At 43.3% G+C, this 15,289-nt stretch overlaps 1 long non-coding RNA gene across 1 annotated transcript; it reads right to left on the bottom strand.

Moving 5' to 3' along the window:
- Nucleotides 1–215: 215 nt before the first annotated feature.
- LOC138641382 (uncharacterized) lies at nucleotides 216–13,636 on the bottom strand. Its single transcript, XR_011313807.1, has 3 exons — nucleotides 13,295–13,636; nucleotides 2,740–2,981; nucleotides 216–392 (listed from the first exon to the last, which is right to left on the bottom strand). It is a non-coding gene; the product is annotated as an uncharacterized lncRNA (long non-coding RNA).
- Between the last annotated feature and the right edge of the window lie 1,653 nt (nucleotides 13,637–15,289).

Raw genomic sequence — 15,289 nt, 5'->3', positions numbered from 1 at the left:
CCACGTAATACAGACAGCAACGTAGTATAAAGCATAGCCACGTAGTATATAGCAGCCACTTAGTATATAGCAGCTACTTAGTATATAGCAGCCACTTAGTATATAACACTGCCCACGTAGTAAATATAGAAAAAAATGAGGTGCTCACTACTTCGTTGGTGCTCAGGAGAAAAAAATAGAACATCCAGAAAAATAACTCCGGCACACAATAGAAGTCAAATGCAATTCATGAAGGTTTATTGGAAAATTCCAAACGTTGTAAATGACGTTTCAAATGACATTAATTCACCGCACACGTATTAGAAAAAATGAACAATAATATTCATCACTCCACAGGTAATTTTTCGACGTTTCGGCTTATGAGCCTTTTTCAAGTAAACCTGTACATGTATCTGTAATGATATTAAACAGATAAATACACTTAAATACATATGACCAAAAATAACCAAAACTTTTGGAAAAAACCAAAGCCTCGAATACATAGGATATACAATATAGAATAATCCCTGCTTGGAAGCAAAAGACCATACATACGAACTGGGATATACTATATGAATAGGACTGACAGACAAAATAGCCACCAGTCAAACTAGAAAACCATCCGAAACAGAGAGGAAAAAGGAAAAAGGAAAAACAAAGGAAGAAAAAAAGAAAAGAAAAGTGGAGGGAAAACAAAAAGTACAGATAAGAAAAAACCAAGAAAAATAAGAATATAAACTCACACACTACCATATATACAAACACATATAACAACACACATACACATTCACACACCAATCTACAAAACACCCAAACACATGCATACTAACATGTACACACATACAGTGAGGCAAAAAAGTATTTAGTCAGTCAGCAATAGTGCAAGTTCCACCACTTAAAAAGATGAGAGGCGTCTGTAATTTACATCATAGGTAGACCTCAACTATGGGAGACAAACTGAGAAAAAAAATCCAGAAAATCACATTGTCTGTTTTTTTTAACAATTTATTTGCATATTATGGTGGAAAATAAGTATTTGGTCAGAAACAAAATTTCATCTCAATACTTTGTAATATATCCTTTGTTGGCAATGACAGAGGTCAAACGTTTTCTGTAAGTCTTCACAAGGTTGCCACACACTGTTGCTGGTATGTTGGCCCATTCCTCCATGCAGATCTCCTCTAGAGCAGTGATGTTTTTGGCTTTTCGCTTGGCAGCGCGGACTTTCAACTTCCTCCAAAGGTTTTCTATAGGGTTGAGATCTGGAGACTGGCTAGGCCACTCCAGGACCTTGAAATGCTTCTTACGAAGCCACTCCTTCGTTGCCCTGGCGGTGTGCTTTGGATCATTGTCATGTTGAAAGACCCAGCCACGTTTCATCTTCAATGCCCTTGCTGATGGAAGGAGGTTTGCACTCAAAATCTCACGATACATGGCCCCATTCATTCTTTCATGTACCCGCATCAGTCGTCCTGGCCCCTTTGCAGAGAAACAGCCCCAAAGCATGATGTTTCCACCACCATGCTTTACAGTAGGTATGGTGTTTGATGGATGCAACTCAGTATTCTTTTTCCTCCAAACACGACAAGTTGTGTTTCTACCAAACAGTTCCAGTTTGGTTTCATCAGACCATAGGACATTCTCCCAAAACTCCTCTGGATCATCCAAATGCTCTCTGCAAACTTCAGACGGGCCCGGACATGTACTGGCTTAAGCAGTGGGACACGTCTGGCACTGCAGGATCTGAGTCCATGGTGGCGTAGTGTGTTACTTATGGTAGGCCTTGTTACATTGGTTCCAGCTCTCTGCAGTTCATTCACTAGGTCCCCCCGCGTGGTTCTGGGATTTTTGCTCACCGTTCTTGTGATCATTCTGACCCCACGGGGTGGGATTTTGCGTGGAGCCCCAGATCGAGGGAGATTATCAGTGGTCTTGTATGTCTTCCATTTTCTAATTATTGCTCCCACTGTTGATTTCTTCACTCCAAGCTGGTTGGCTATTGCAGATTCAGTCTTCCCAGCCTGGTGCAGGGCTACAATTTTGTTTCTGGTGTCCTTTGACAGCTCTTTGGTCTTCACCATAGTGGAGTTTGGAGTCAGACTGTTTGAGGGTGTGCACAGGTGTCTTTTTATACTGATAACAAGTTTAAACAGGTGCCATTACTACAGGTAATGAGTGGAGGAAAGAGGAGACTCTTAAAGAAGAAGTTACAGGTCTGTGAGAGCCAGAAATCTTGATTGTTTGTTTCTGACCAAATACTTATTTTCCACCATAATATGCAAATAAATTGTTAAAAAAACAGACAATGTGATTTTCTGGATTTTTTTTTCTCAGTTTGTCTCCCATAGTTGAGGTCTACCTATGATGTAAATTACAGACGCCTCTCATCTTTTTAAGTGGTGGAACTTGCACTATTGCTGACTGACTAAATACTTTTTTGCCCCACTGTATACACACACTCATATACATATATCCAGAACTACCATACATAAGCAGAAAAAAAGAGTACAAGGACACAAATGAATAAATAAATAGGTCTGTGTAGGAAAGAAAAAGATATAAGGCTAAAGCCAAAGGTAGAGTAATATAGTGTGAAAAAACACTACAGCCAAATGGGGCCCAGGACAACAAAGGGAAACACACGGCATATGAAATAGAAACTATAAAAGAGGAGCCGACTGCTGAGATAAACGGTAACTGCAGGAGACCCAGATGGCTACGTGAAAAACATACACAGAAAGTATGACAAAGAGACATTACCAGTGGTGGTGGTCCGACTAAGCGAGGTCCGTGGTGCGGTGGGGGAGAGAGCGCAGAGCCGCGCTTATATGTGCCCGCCGACCGCAGTGAATGGAGGAGGAGAAAAGAACTTCCGGGTGCCCAGGAGGTCAGGATACATAGTGCGCAGGCGCTAGAAGAAAGTAAAGCGCCGAAGGGAGCCGGAGAAAGCCGGGTGTAGAGCGTCATCGGCGCATGCGCAGTTAGCGCAAATCGGAGCCAGCCTATAAGAAAGGAAATAAGAAGAATATATGGCAAAAGAATAGAAATAAAGTAAAATATAAGTGATCAGAAAGAAAAAGGGAGACCTAAATGAAAAGAAAAACATATACTACAAGATGAGACAATAAAAGTAATAATAAAAATAATGACAATAATAATAATAACAATAATGATCCCAATCACTTAAGTAAAAATAGAAGGAGATAACAGACCTCCACATAGGAGGAGGTACCTTCCAGCAATTCTTAGAGAGTCAAACAAAATGACAAATGGCAGAATGATTGTAAATCAATAGACAATGTCATAATCCCTGTTGAGGCCAAAGGGAGAAAGTGTTTGCAGCTTATGAATCCAGTAGGATTCACGGGCCTTAAGTTTTTTAATCCTATCGCCACCTCTCCTGGCTAAAGGAACACTGTCAATCACCTGATAACGTAATTGTGCAATAGTATGTCTATGCTCCAAAAAATGGGCAGGAATGGGTAGTAGGCTGCGTGAACACCTAATGGTTGATTTGTGCTGGGAAATGCGGTCTCGGATATGCTGGGTAGTCTCCCCAACATATCCAAGACCGCATGGACATTTAATGAGATACACCACATACGTGGAATCACATGTGAAGTGGCCCTTAATCTGAAATCTGCGCCCAGTCCGTGGGTGTGTGAAGGAGTCCCCCTTTATGATATTCGAACATTGGCGGCACCCCAAGCAAGGAAAGGTCCCTCTCCGTGGGGTACTCGGAATACGTTGTCGTGGTGTAACTATTGCTGAGCCGACATCTGCTCTTACAAGATAGTTCCTGAGATTGTCAGATCTAGTATTACAAATTAGTGGTCGAGAGTTGAATTCCGGGATATCGGGATATGAGGTCTGCAGGATATTCCAATGTCTAAATATACTCTGATGTATGGGCCGTTTGAAGGGGTGAAACATATTCACAAAAGCTATCCTGGGAGTCTTGATTCTGTCTCGTGTAGATATATCAATATTTTCTGATACCCCTGAAATAGATGAGGGATAGCCCCTCTCCCGGAATTTAAAGTCCATCTCGAGATGTCTACGAGAACGAACTAGTGGGTTCGAAACTATCCTCCTAATCCTCTCATGCTGGGATTTGGGTAGGGCCTTTTTGACATGATGGGGGTGGCTACTCGTATATAAAAGAAGACTATTTTTATCTGTTGGTTTAACGTACAGATCCGTCTCGACTAGGCCGCCTGGTTTTATCAATACCAATGTATCCAAGAAGTTGATAGACCCATGACCATATTGAATAGAAAACTCAATAGTGGGTGTGCACAAATTTAAATCACTGTGAAAGCCAATAAGTGTCTCTACATCTCCCGTCCAAATGAGGAACACGTCATCTATATAACGCTGCCAAAAAAATACTGCCCACGTAGTATATAGCACAGCCACGTAGTATATAACACAGCCCACGTAATATATAGCACAGCCCATGTAGTATATAACACAGCCCACGTAGTTTATAACACTGCCCACGTAGTATATAACACAGCCCACGCACTATATAACACAGCCCACGTAGTATATAACACAGCCCATGTAGTATATAACACTGCCCACGCAGTATATAACACTGCCCACGTAGTATATAACAAAGGCACGTAGTATATAACACTGCCCAAGCAGTATATAACACTGCCCAAGCAGTATATAACACTGCCCACGTAGTATATAACACTGCCCACGTAGTATATAACACTGCCCACGTTGTATATAACACTGCCCACGTAGTATATAACACAGCCCACGCAGTATATAACACAGCCCATGTAGTATATAACACAGCCCACACAGTATATAACACTGCTCACGCAGTATATAACACAGCCCACGCAGTATATAACACAGTCCACGCAGTATATAACACTGCCCATGCAGTATATAGCACTGCCCACGCAGTATATAACACAGCCCACGTAGTATATAACAGCCCACGCAGTATATAACACTGCCCACGTAGTATATAGCACAGCCCACGTAGTATATAACACTGCCCACGTAATATATAGCACAGCCCACGCAGTATATAACACTGCCCACATAGCATATAACACTGCCCACGTAATATATAGCACAGCCCACGTAGTATACAGTATAACACTGCCCACTTAGTATATAACACTGCATACGTAATATATATAGCACAGCCCACGTAGTATATAACACTACCCACGTAGTATATAACACTGCCCACGTAGTATACAACACTGCCCACGTAGCATATAACACTGCCCACGTAATATATAGCACAGCCCATGTAGTATATAACACTGCCCACGTAGTATATAACACTGCCCATGTAATATATAGCACAGCCCACGCAGTATATAACACTGCCCACGTAATATATAGCACAGTCCACGAAGTATATAGCACTGCCCACATAGTATATAACACAGCCCACGTAATATATAGCACAGCCCACGTAGTATATAACACTGCCCACGTAGTATGTAGCAGCCACACAGTATATAATACAGCCCAAGTACTATGTAGCAGTGTGGGCACCATATCCCCGTTAAAAAAAATAAAAAATGAAAATTAAAAATAGTTATATACTCACCCTCCGGTGGCCACCGGATCCAGGCGAGGCGTTCAGCAATGCTCCTCGCGACGTTCCGGTCCCAAGACTGCATTGCGGTCTCGCGAGATGATGACGTAGCGGTCTCGCGAGAGCGCTACATCATCATCTCGCGAGACCGCAATGCATGGCCCGGAGTGCCCCGAGGAGCGGGAAAGGCCCCGGACGGTGAGTATATCACGATTTTTTATTTTTTCTATTATTTTTAACATTAGATCTTTTTACTATTGATGCTGGGTTAATGCCGCTGTGTAACGCAGTCGGTTTAACAGACTGCTACAACGCTATGTAGGTGGCTTGCGCTGACTGGAGGGGAGTATGGAGCAGGACTGGTCGCGACCAATCAGCGACTTGGAATTTCCGTGACAGACAGACAGACAGACAGACAGAAAGACGAAAGTGACCCTTAGACAATTATATAGTAGACTAGATCAGGGGTGTCAAACTGTATTCCTCGAGGGCCGCAAACCATGCGTGTTTTCAAGATTTCCTTAGCATTGCACAAGGTGCTGCAATCATTATGTGTGTAGGTGATTAAATTACAAGGAAATCCTGAAAACATGACCTGTTTGCAGCCCTCGAGGAATGCAGTTTGACACCCCTGGACTTGATGGTGGCCCGATTCTAACGCATCTGGTATTCTAGAATTCGCGGGCGGACTGTGACTGTTGCTGATTGTTCGTGGCTGGGCGTGACCAATCAGTGATCCAGGGCCAGCTCCAGGTTTTTGAAGGCCCCGGGCGAAAGAGTCTCAGTGGGCCCCCCTCTTTAACACATACCACGATTCATGATGCACAGATACAGCAGAGAAATATAGCACAGCCAAGTAGCATATAACGCAGCCCACGTAGTATATAACACAGCCAAGTAGTATATAGCACAGCCACGTAGTATATTGCCCAGCCACATAGTATATAGTACACCCTTGCTCCTCGCGATGCTCCGGTCCCAAGAGTGCATTGCGGTCTCGCGAGATGATGACGTAGTGGTCTCGCGAGACCGCTATGTCATCATCTCGCGAGACCGCAATGCATGAACCGGACCGTCGCGAGGAGCGGGAAAGGCGCGGAAGGTGAGTATAGAATGATTTTTTATTTTTTTTATTATTTTTAACATTAGATCTTTTTACTTTTGATGCTGCATAGGCAGCATCAATAGTAAAAAGTTGGTTACACAGGGTTAATAGCAGCATTAACGGACTGCGTTACACCGCGGCATAGCGCAGTCCGTTAACGCCGCCATTATTCCTGTGTGAGCACTGACTGGAGGGGAGTGTGGAGCGGCCATTTCGTGGCCGCACTGTGCCCGTCGCTGACTGGTCGTGGCCGTTTGACCGCGACCAATCAGCGACTTGGGATTTCCGTGACAGACAGAAAGGCAGACAGAAAGACAGACAGACAGATAGAAAGAAAGACGGAAGTAACCCTTAGACAATTATATAGTAGATGATTTCATTTCTCAGAGAATGTATATGCTTGGAATTGTGTTCATCGTACCCATACCCTCTGCTCCTCCCCTTATTGTCATCTCATTTACATTTTTTTTAATTAAAATAATGTTTTTTGTTTGCAGTTTTTCCCAGTGATGCGGTCTCATGCGATTGCTTGGTGGAACATGTAAATATGATGCTTAAGCATTGGTGGATCGTTTACCCTTGCGCCGGCTCCAGTAGAAAGCTAGTTTCCCTCACCGCAGTACACGTATGTTGCCATGGACATGGCTTTGTATTTGCCTCCAGCTGTTTCTGGGCTTGTATGCCAGGCGCGCATGCGCACTTTGCCCAATGTCTTGGGAGTCGGACCATGTGACATAGTCATATAGCCGTACCCTAGTGACGTGGAGCTGTGGTGCATGTGCGGTGGAGCATTTGCAGGCTGGAGACAGGATGATGTGTGGTGCTGTGGCAGGTGTCTCTCTTACTTGTGTGAGTAATTGGGATTGGCGCCTCAGTAACATTATTTTGGTGCAATGAATGGAGATTACCCTTATTGGTTCAAGGCAGTGTTTTGTATGACTAAGGCTATGTGCACACGTTGCAGATTAGCCTTAGGAATTTCTGGTGCAGATTGTGCCTCTCCTGGCAGAAAACGCACCTGTGGATTTGTCACGTTTTTGTGCGGTTCCGCAGCGTTTTTTGTGCGTTTTTGCTGCGGTTTTCGAGCGGATTTGCTGTGTTTTTTACCCCTGCGGATTTCTATAATGGAATGGGTACAAAAATGCTGCAGATTCACATAAAAGAAGTGACATGCTACTTCTTTTAAACCGCAGCGTTTCCGCAGCGGATTTTCCGCAAAGTGTGCACAGCATTTTTTTTTTCTCATTGATTTACATTGTACTGTAAATCAATTGCGGATCTGCAGCGTTTCTGTACCAAGTGTCCATATCCATCTGGACTCCAGTTGTGCCAATCTTTTAGTGATCCCATCGGTGCTACTAGAAAAGAGCTTGGCCCATTAATTATGGAATATCATTTACATGATATATGGAGAAGTTTTCACGCTAATGAAAAATATTATTCTTTAAATTATCTGTTTAACCCCTTAATGATTGCCAATATGTCTTTTTACTGACCTGAGATATAGGAGAATAGCCTCCCCATACAGGTGACAATCCAGCAGCTGTCGGCTGTACACTATAGCTGACAACTTGCTGCATCAGCCACAATCAATGTTGGCATCAACGTTATCTGTTTAACCCCTTAGATGCTGCTGTCAATAGTGATTACATCATATAAATGGTTAGCAGAGTGTGTGGGCTTCCTCTTTAACCCATCGGCACCCTGAGATCATGATCGTGTGGTCCTGATGTTTTCCATGGCAATTCACAGACAAATAGCACCTTAGAGTCTCCGGGCTATAGCGGTCTGTTCAGAAGTTACCGACATTTAGGTGGTAAAAATACACTTTTTAATTTGTCATGTCACTTTGCATTAATCCCTGAAAATCACCGGAAGGGTTAATAAACTACATGACAGTAGTTTTCAATATGTTGGGGGGTGTGGGGGCGGGGGGGTGCTACTTTTAACCTGGTGTCACTTTTGGGGTTTTTCCAATATATAAATATGACCAACAAAGTCACTTCAAACCTGGATAGGGCCCTCAAAAAATAAATTTTGTAAATTTCCTTGAAAAAATGAAAAATTAGTGATACACTTTTAAACCTCCTAAAAGGCTAACAAAATAAAATACAGTATATACTCGAGTATAAGCCGACCCGAGTATAAGCTGAGGCGCCTAATTTTGCCAGGGAAAACTGCGTAAGCTTATTGACTCGAGTATTTGCCAGGTATGCATTGTCCCCTCGTCCCTGTCCTGGTATGCGTGGCTCCCCCGTCGCTGTCCTGGTATGCGTGGCTCCCCCGTCACTGTCCTGGTATGTTGCTCCCCCATCCTGTCCTGGTATGTGGCTCCCCCATTTTGTCCTGGTACGTGTTGCTCCCCCGTCCTGTCCTGGTATATGTGGCTCCCCATCCTGTCCTGGTATGTGTGGCTTCCCAGTCGCTGTCCTGGTATGCGTGGCTCCCCCCATCACTGTCCTGGTATGTTGCTCCCCCATCCTGTCCTGGTATGTGGTTCCCCCATTTTGTCCTGGTATGTGTGGCTTCCCCGTCCTGTCCTGGTATGTGTGGCTCCGCCGTCCTGCCCTGGTATGTGTGGCTCCTGCCCGTCCTGTCCTGGTATGTGTGGTTCCTCCTGTTGTATGCGTGGCTCCCCCGGTCCCGCATGGCTCACCCCCCCATCATTGTATGCATGGGGGTATGCCCCCCATCCTCCTCAACCTCCTCACGTCGTCACTGCATCTCCATTGTCCCGGCACCGCAAGCTCTCCTGTGCTGAGCAGTGACGTGGTACCACTCATTAAGGTAATGAATATGCGCTCCTCGCCTATGGGAGTGGAAATGCATGCATATTCATTACCTTAATGAGCGGTACCATGTGACCGCTCAGCACAGGAAGAGCTGCCGGGACGGAGATGCAGGGACAGAGATGCAGCGATGGCGTGAGGAGGGTGAGTACGTTGTCTTTTGTTAGCCGCCTCCTGCTGCTGCTTCACCGCTCCCCTTCCCCTGCCGGCTTTCTGGACAATGACTCGTGTATAAGCCGAGGGGGGCGTTTTCAGCACAAAAGAATGTACTTAAAATCTCGGCTTATACATGAGTAAATACGGTAACATTTTACAAATGGTGCTTATGTAAAACAGACATGAGGAAATGTTATTTATCAATGTATTTCTGTGGTATGACTATCTGGATTAAATTGAGAATCATTCAAAGTTTGAAATTTTTTTTTCCATTTTTGTAAAATTTCTGATATTTTTTATAAATAGGTAAAGAAAATTGGCGCGCACTCTGGATAATAGGGGAGCGAGGTGCAGGTGTAGTGGGCTGTGATAGCCCCACGTATACAGAGAATATAGTACACCGCACACTCTGTATGTATATTGCGAATAGTGAGAGATTTATTAAACAAAATTAGACCATGTGACATGAAAAGCGACCAGAGGTAATTATAATGATGTTTCGGCCCTACCAGGGCCTTAATCATATAATCGCTTAAATGTGCACAGAGGAGAGGAAAGAATCCTTGTAGGTAAAGGCATACACTTAAGTGCCTTGTTGCTGTGCGTATGTAGACGCAGATAAAGCCCTGTTGTGGGGTCTTGCTGGAGGGGTTAATATGCGGCGCTCCCGCGCCCTGCTGTCTGTATCAATAGGGGACAGAGGTAGTGAGGTTTATTTTTAAACACGAGCACTGTTTTGTTTACACTTATTTTTGTCTTTGTCCGTGTACTTCACCCTGCCACACTCGAGCCAACATATACAGTATATACATATAGGCATCAAATGTATATATACTAACTGCTTCTTTAGCTCTGCCTATCTATTTCTGGTTGAGTACAATTGACTGGGTATAAGTGACACCTATATAGGGTGCATTGTAGGAGTCATAAGGTCAGCCGACGGTGAGCGGGGGCGCCAATCTCGTATTTGTGTGTAGGGTGTCAACCTCCGCTGTTAGGCAGGTATTGGCTATAGGCTTTATAAGTAGGGTGTATTTCAGAGTGCACGGTTATGTGTTTTCATGTGTATATCTGTTTGTAGTTGTCTCATGGTCTTATAGTTGTAATTAATAAAATGTAATGTTTTATCTGAGCAATCATAGAGAATTAAGGGTTACTTGTTTAATTAAAGAGGGGGGTCCACTGCGACTCTTTCACCCGGGGCCCTCAAAAACCTGGAGCAGGCCCTGGCTTCACTGATTGGTCACTCCCCGGCCTGCCGCGAACAATCAGCGACAGTGGCAGTCCGCCCGCGAATTGGCACAGAATTTAAACCACGCTTCGCTAATTAGTCGCGCCCGGCCAGCCGAATCCTGTGTATAAATTGCATTATTCTGAAAACTTCATAAATAAACTACATACATATTCTAGATGTGTTAGAATCGGGCCACCATCTAGTAACTTAATAAAATTGAGGTTACAACTACGATCTAGATTATTTTCCTCCTATGAGTATAACTTAAGGAAAGCCAAATCTAGATTTTATGCCATGGGCGATAGAGCTGGGGCAATTCTGGCAAAAAGGACTAAAAAGAAAGAAGATGAATCTAAAATAGAGTTTTTAGAGGGCCCTAATAAAACACGTAAACGTAATCCATCTGAGATTGCAGAAACCCTTGCTGATTATTATTATAAATTCTATTACCTAAGAGAAGATCCCACTATTATATGTGGCACCCCAACAGTCCGGTTGCCACAATGGCATTGCCTTCCTCCCGGGGGAGGTGATGTCATGCCTGGATGCAAGGAAGGATTCCCTAATCAGGTAATACAAACATACAACACCTTACTGACTCCATGCCAGAAGAGGGAGCTCTAAATCCAGTTTCAGGGGAACTTCGCTGATAAGTTCTGGTCTGGAGAGGGTTAGTGAGTTTAGTGTGAGACACTGAAGGGAAAGGAAGCAAGAGAGAGGAGCCTGGGGTCTGGAGCTGCGAGTGGGCTCACCCCAAGATAATGCGCAGAGACCAGACACCGGAGTCCGTGGTGGTGAGAGGATTGCATACTCAGCCACTGAATCCGGATGGCAGGAGATTCCAAGTCTCTTGTCCCCAACTGACATCCGTAGGCAACACAGCAGGTCAGGAACCTGGGGCTGCCAGTGAGAAGGCAGTGCCCTTGACAGGCTCAGGCTGTCAACCATATGGATAGGAAGTAAAGGTCAGAGTACAAAGCGCAGAACGAAGGCCTGCAAACCCACCTGGCTAAGTGGATCCCAAGCTGTGTCCAGGATACCCGGACCCCAACACCACCTGCTACCTGTACCTTGGACAGTACCTGTATTTCATCAGTAAAAGGTAAAGGAAACGGCTATCCCTGTGTCCTTCAATTATTTCCTGCACTCCACCATAATCATCTCTCTTACTAACTGTACCAGTAGCCCTGGGGACTTAGCTCTACCTGTGGGGAGCTATACCAACTCTGCTGCAACTCTATCAGCCCCAGTGGACCCCTTTAAGCAGCGTCGGCCATCCCTGGCCGAATACCACAGGTGGCATCACAAATTATCTTTACAGACTTTATTATCCACTTCCACTCATCCCCTTTTACTGGACGCCCAGGGCCACGGACCGGGTCACTGCCACTGTGACCACCCCTTTAAGTACCGTCAGACCCGACCAGAGTACCTCACAGCCCTAGAGGGCGCTCCATATATAACCCACTATGGAGAGTATACAGACCTTCCCTGGGAAACTGAATCTATCTCAAATTTCTCTAAATCAATTAGAGCTCCTTAATGCTCCCTTTTCTATTCAAGAAATTAAAAATATAATAAGAACTTCAAAAAATAACTCTGCCCCCGGCCCAAATCAATACTACTGCTAATTTCTGCTAACTTATCACCTTATTTGCTTAGGACTTTTAAATATTGGAAGAATACAGAATGTATAGTCCCAGTTAATCTTGAGGCCAGAATTATTACTCTCCCAAAGACAGGCAAATATTGGGGATCTCTAGAGAGTTACAGATCTATTTCACTGTTAAATTGGGACGTTAAAATATTTTCAAAGTTGATAGCTTCTAGATTGCACAAAGTGGTATCTCATTTGGTGGCCCCGGACCAAGTAGGGTTTGTGACAGGTCGGCAGGCAAAGGATGGAACGAGTCGGATGATAAATCAGATTAGGATAGCTGAGTTATCCAGGATCACCAGTGTGCTCTTGTCTTTGGATGCCAAGAAGGCCTTTGACAGGGTACACATGGGATTTCTGGAAGAGGTTCTTACACAATTTGGTGAGGTGGGTTTATAAGATCTGCAATTAGGTCTGTGTATTCTAACCCCAGGGCAGTGGTTTCTATCTCTGGATTCTTGTCATGCTGCTTCATGATTTACCTGCAACTGCTCACTCTGCATCAATGTTCTAATACGTTATTGCAGAGCATTATGGAAACCATCCATGGAGCTCAATACCCTCAAACTTATCTACCTTGTTTTTGGCATGAGAGCTTCCACTAGTTTTGCGTTCAAATAGTAAGGAATCAGTCATTCTGTTGGCTTAATGTCCAGGAAATCATGTATGCGTTTCATATTTTGGTGATGAGCAAGTTAAGAGGCAGCTTGCCAAAATAGGCCTGCAAAGTGCAAGGTACATAGTGATATGAAAGCTGGACGTCTAGCGCACAGAACAGGAAGTTGTAATGTCTTACCTTCATTCAAAACACCTCATGTGGATTGTTTTTTCCGGATTCTTGGGAAGTCTGCAGAATTTAAGAAGAATATCAGGAACTGATTTCCAACACATTTACTGGGCAGATTATGACTTTCCAAATCCTCTTATTCAGGAAATGATGTGAACATGTCATTGTTAGATGATCGAGACAGCAGCCGTAGGGTTAGAATGAACCATGCATATGTATTGTAGGAAAAGAAATGAAATAAGAATTTAAGTATTGGCTGCAACGTCTAGACAGATTTCTGGCAAGGAGTAAATTACATAGAAATTGGAAGCGATAGCCACTTCCCCACTGGAGAAAATGATGTCGCTGTGTTGCCCTTTGTAGATTGAGATACAGATTTCAAGCTGTTGAATCAGGATGTAAAATGTCATTATTTCACAATATGGATTACAGGCACAGAAATGTTTCCTCCCAAGTGTCGTGTGTGAACTGTATACGCTTCATCAAACTGAAGCAGGATGATGAAATGTGATTACAGAGGCATCTGTATTCTTTTCTCTGCATTTTATACGACCCAGTTAATGATGAATTCTAACTTAATATGCTCAGTGTCTGAAGTGTATCATCACAGGATTTGGACATCAGGTCCTATATAATATGAACAGTGATTTCAAATGGAATATACCTCCTCAAAGTAATCAATTTTGAGAGGATTTCTTTGAAAAAAATGTTTGAGTACATTTTCTTTACTTTTGAACATCACAACCAATCTAAACATTACTGAAAAAAAGAAAAGGCAGTGAAACATAATAGAGTACCTCTCCTCACATCCCTCTCCTCCTTCAGCTGTCATAGGTAATGTTTTAGGCAAATTGTATATCTGCAAGGAGTTTGTAGGTTCTCCCCGTGTTTGCGTGGGTTTCCTCTCTGTTCTCCGGTTTCCTCCCACACTCCAAAGACATATTGATATGGAATCTAGATTGTGAGCCACAATGATGACAGTGATGATAATGTATGTAAGGCGCTGCGGAATATGATAGCACTATATAAAAATAAAGATTAGTATTATTATTAACAGTACCTATCCCTGCTCCATGCTTCCCATAGTTTAGGAAGCATGAATTAGGGCAGAGACAGACTGCTGTAATAACTCGTGCGATAATCACATCGCACTGCATGGACGGCCCGTCACCTCTCCTGACCTGAGCTTGATAGGATGAAGTCTTTCAATGCAGCTGTAAAGCTTAGGCTAGGTGAGCAGACAGCCAGTACAAGGTTTACGATGACATCATCATAGAGAAATATGGCAGTCTGTCTCTGCCCTAGAGTTAGGCTTCATATATGCAGATATCTATATTTTACATGGGGACTGATTACTAGACTAGTATTTTGCATGTTATTTTTAACACCTTAATGTCCACCGATACACAGAAAAACGGTGTCTGTTAAAGGGGCCTTATTCCCTCATCGCCGGTTTGAAACGGCAATCTAGAATAAGAGAATAGCACTGGCCCATGGCCAAAATTCCCGTGGATAACAGCTGTACATGAATTGAAAGCAGTATCTAAGTGGTTAAAACGGGGTTAAAAGATCGTAATCACGGGTGATGATCATTGTCATGGTACCCTGAGGTCATCTGTGAACTCAGGGCACGGTCGCCTATATGCTGGGTCTCACACGCCCTGTCAGTGAGTCACTGACTGGTTTCATGCACGAGTACTGCATTGCATGAGACCAACTATCAGAATAAAAATTCTAAATGTCCCACAGTGAGAGTGAAAAAGTGAAAAAAAAAGTAAAATAAAATGTTTAAAAAAGACAAAAAAGCTCACAAAAACAAAAAAAGACTTTTTGTGATTAAAAATGCAAAATTTGTTATAAAACTAATCCATAAAGCGGATGCCATAAAAAAAATAATAAACACGCGAAAAATTACGCTTTTTCATTATACTGACAGACAAAAAATGGAACAAAAAAGAGATGAAAAAGGTCATATGTAAAAAAAAAAACAATGGTATAAATAAA

Source organism: Ranitomeya imitator, chromosome 6 (genome assembly GCF_032444005.1).
Source record: "Ranitomeya imitator isolate aRanImi1 chromosome 6, aRanImi1.pri, whole genome shotgun sequence".
NCBI lineage: Eukaryota > Metazoa > Chordata > Amphibia > Anura > Dendrobatidae > Ranitomeya > Ranitomeya imitator.
Note: the sequence above shows the minus strand (reverse complement) of the source record. Positions and strands in the feature narration are given on the sequence as shown.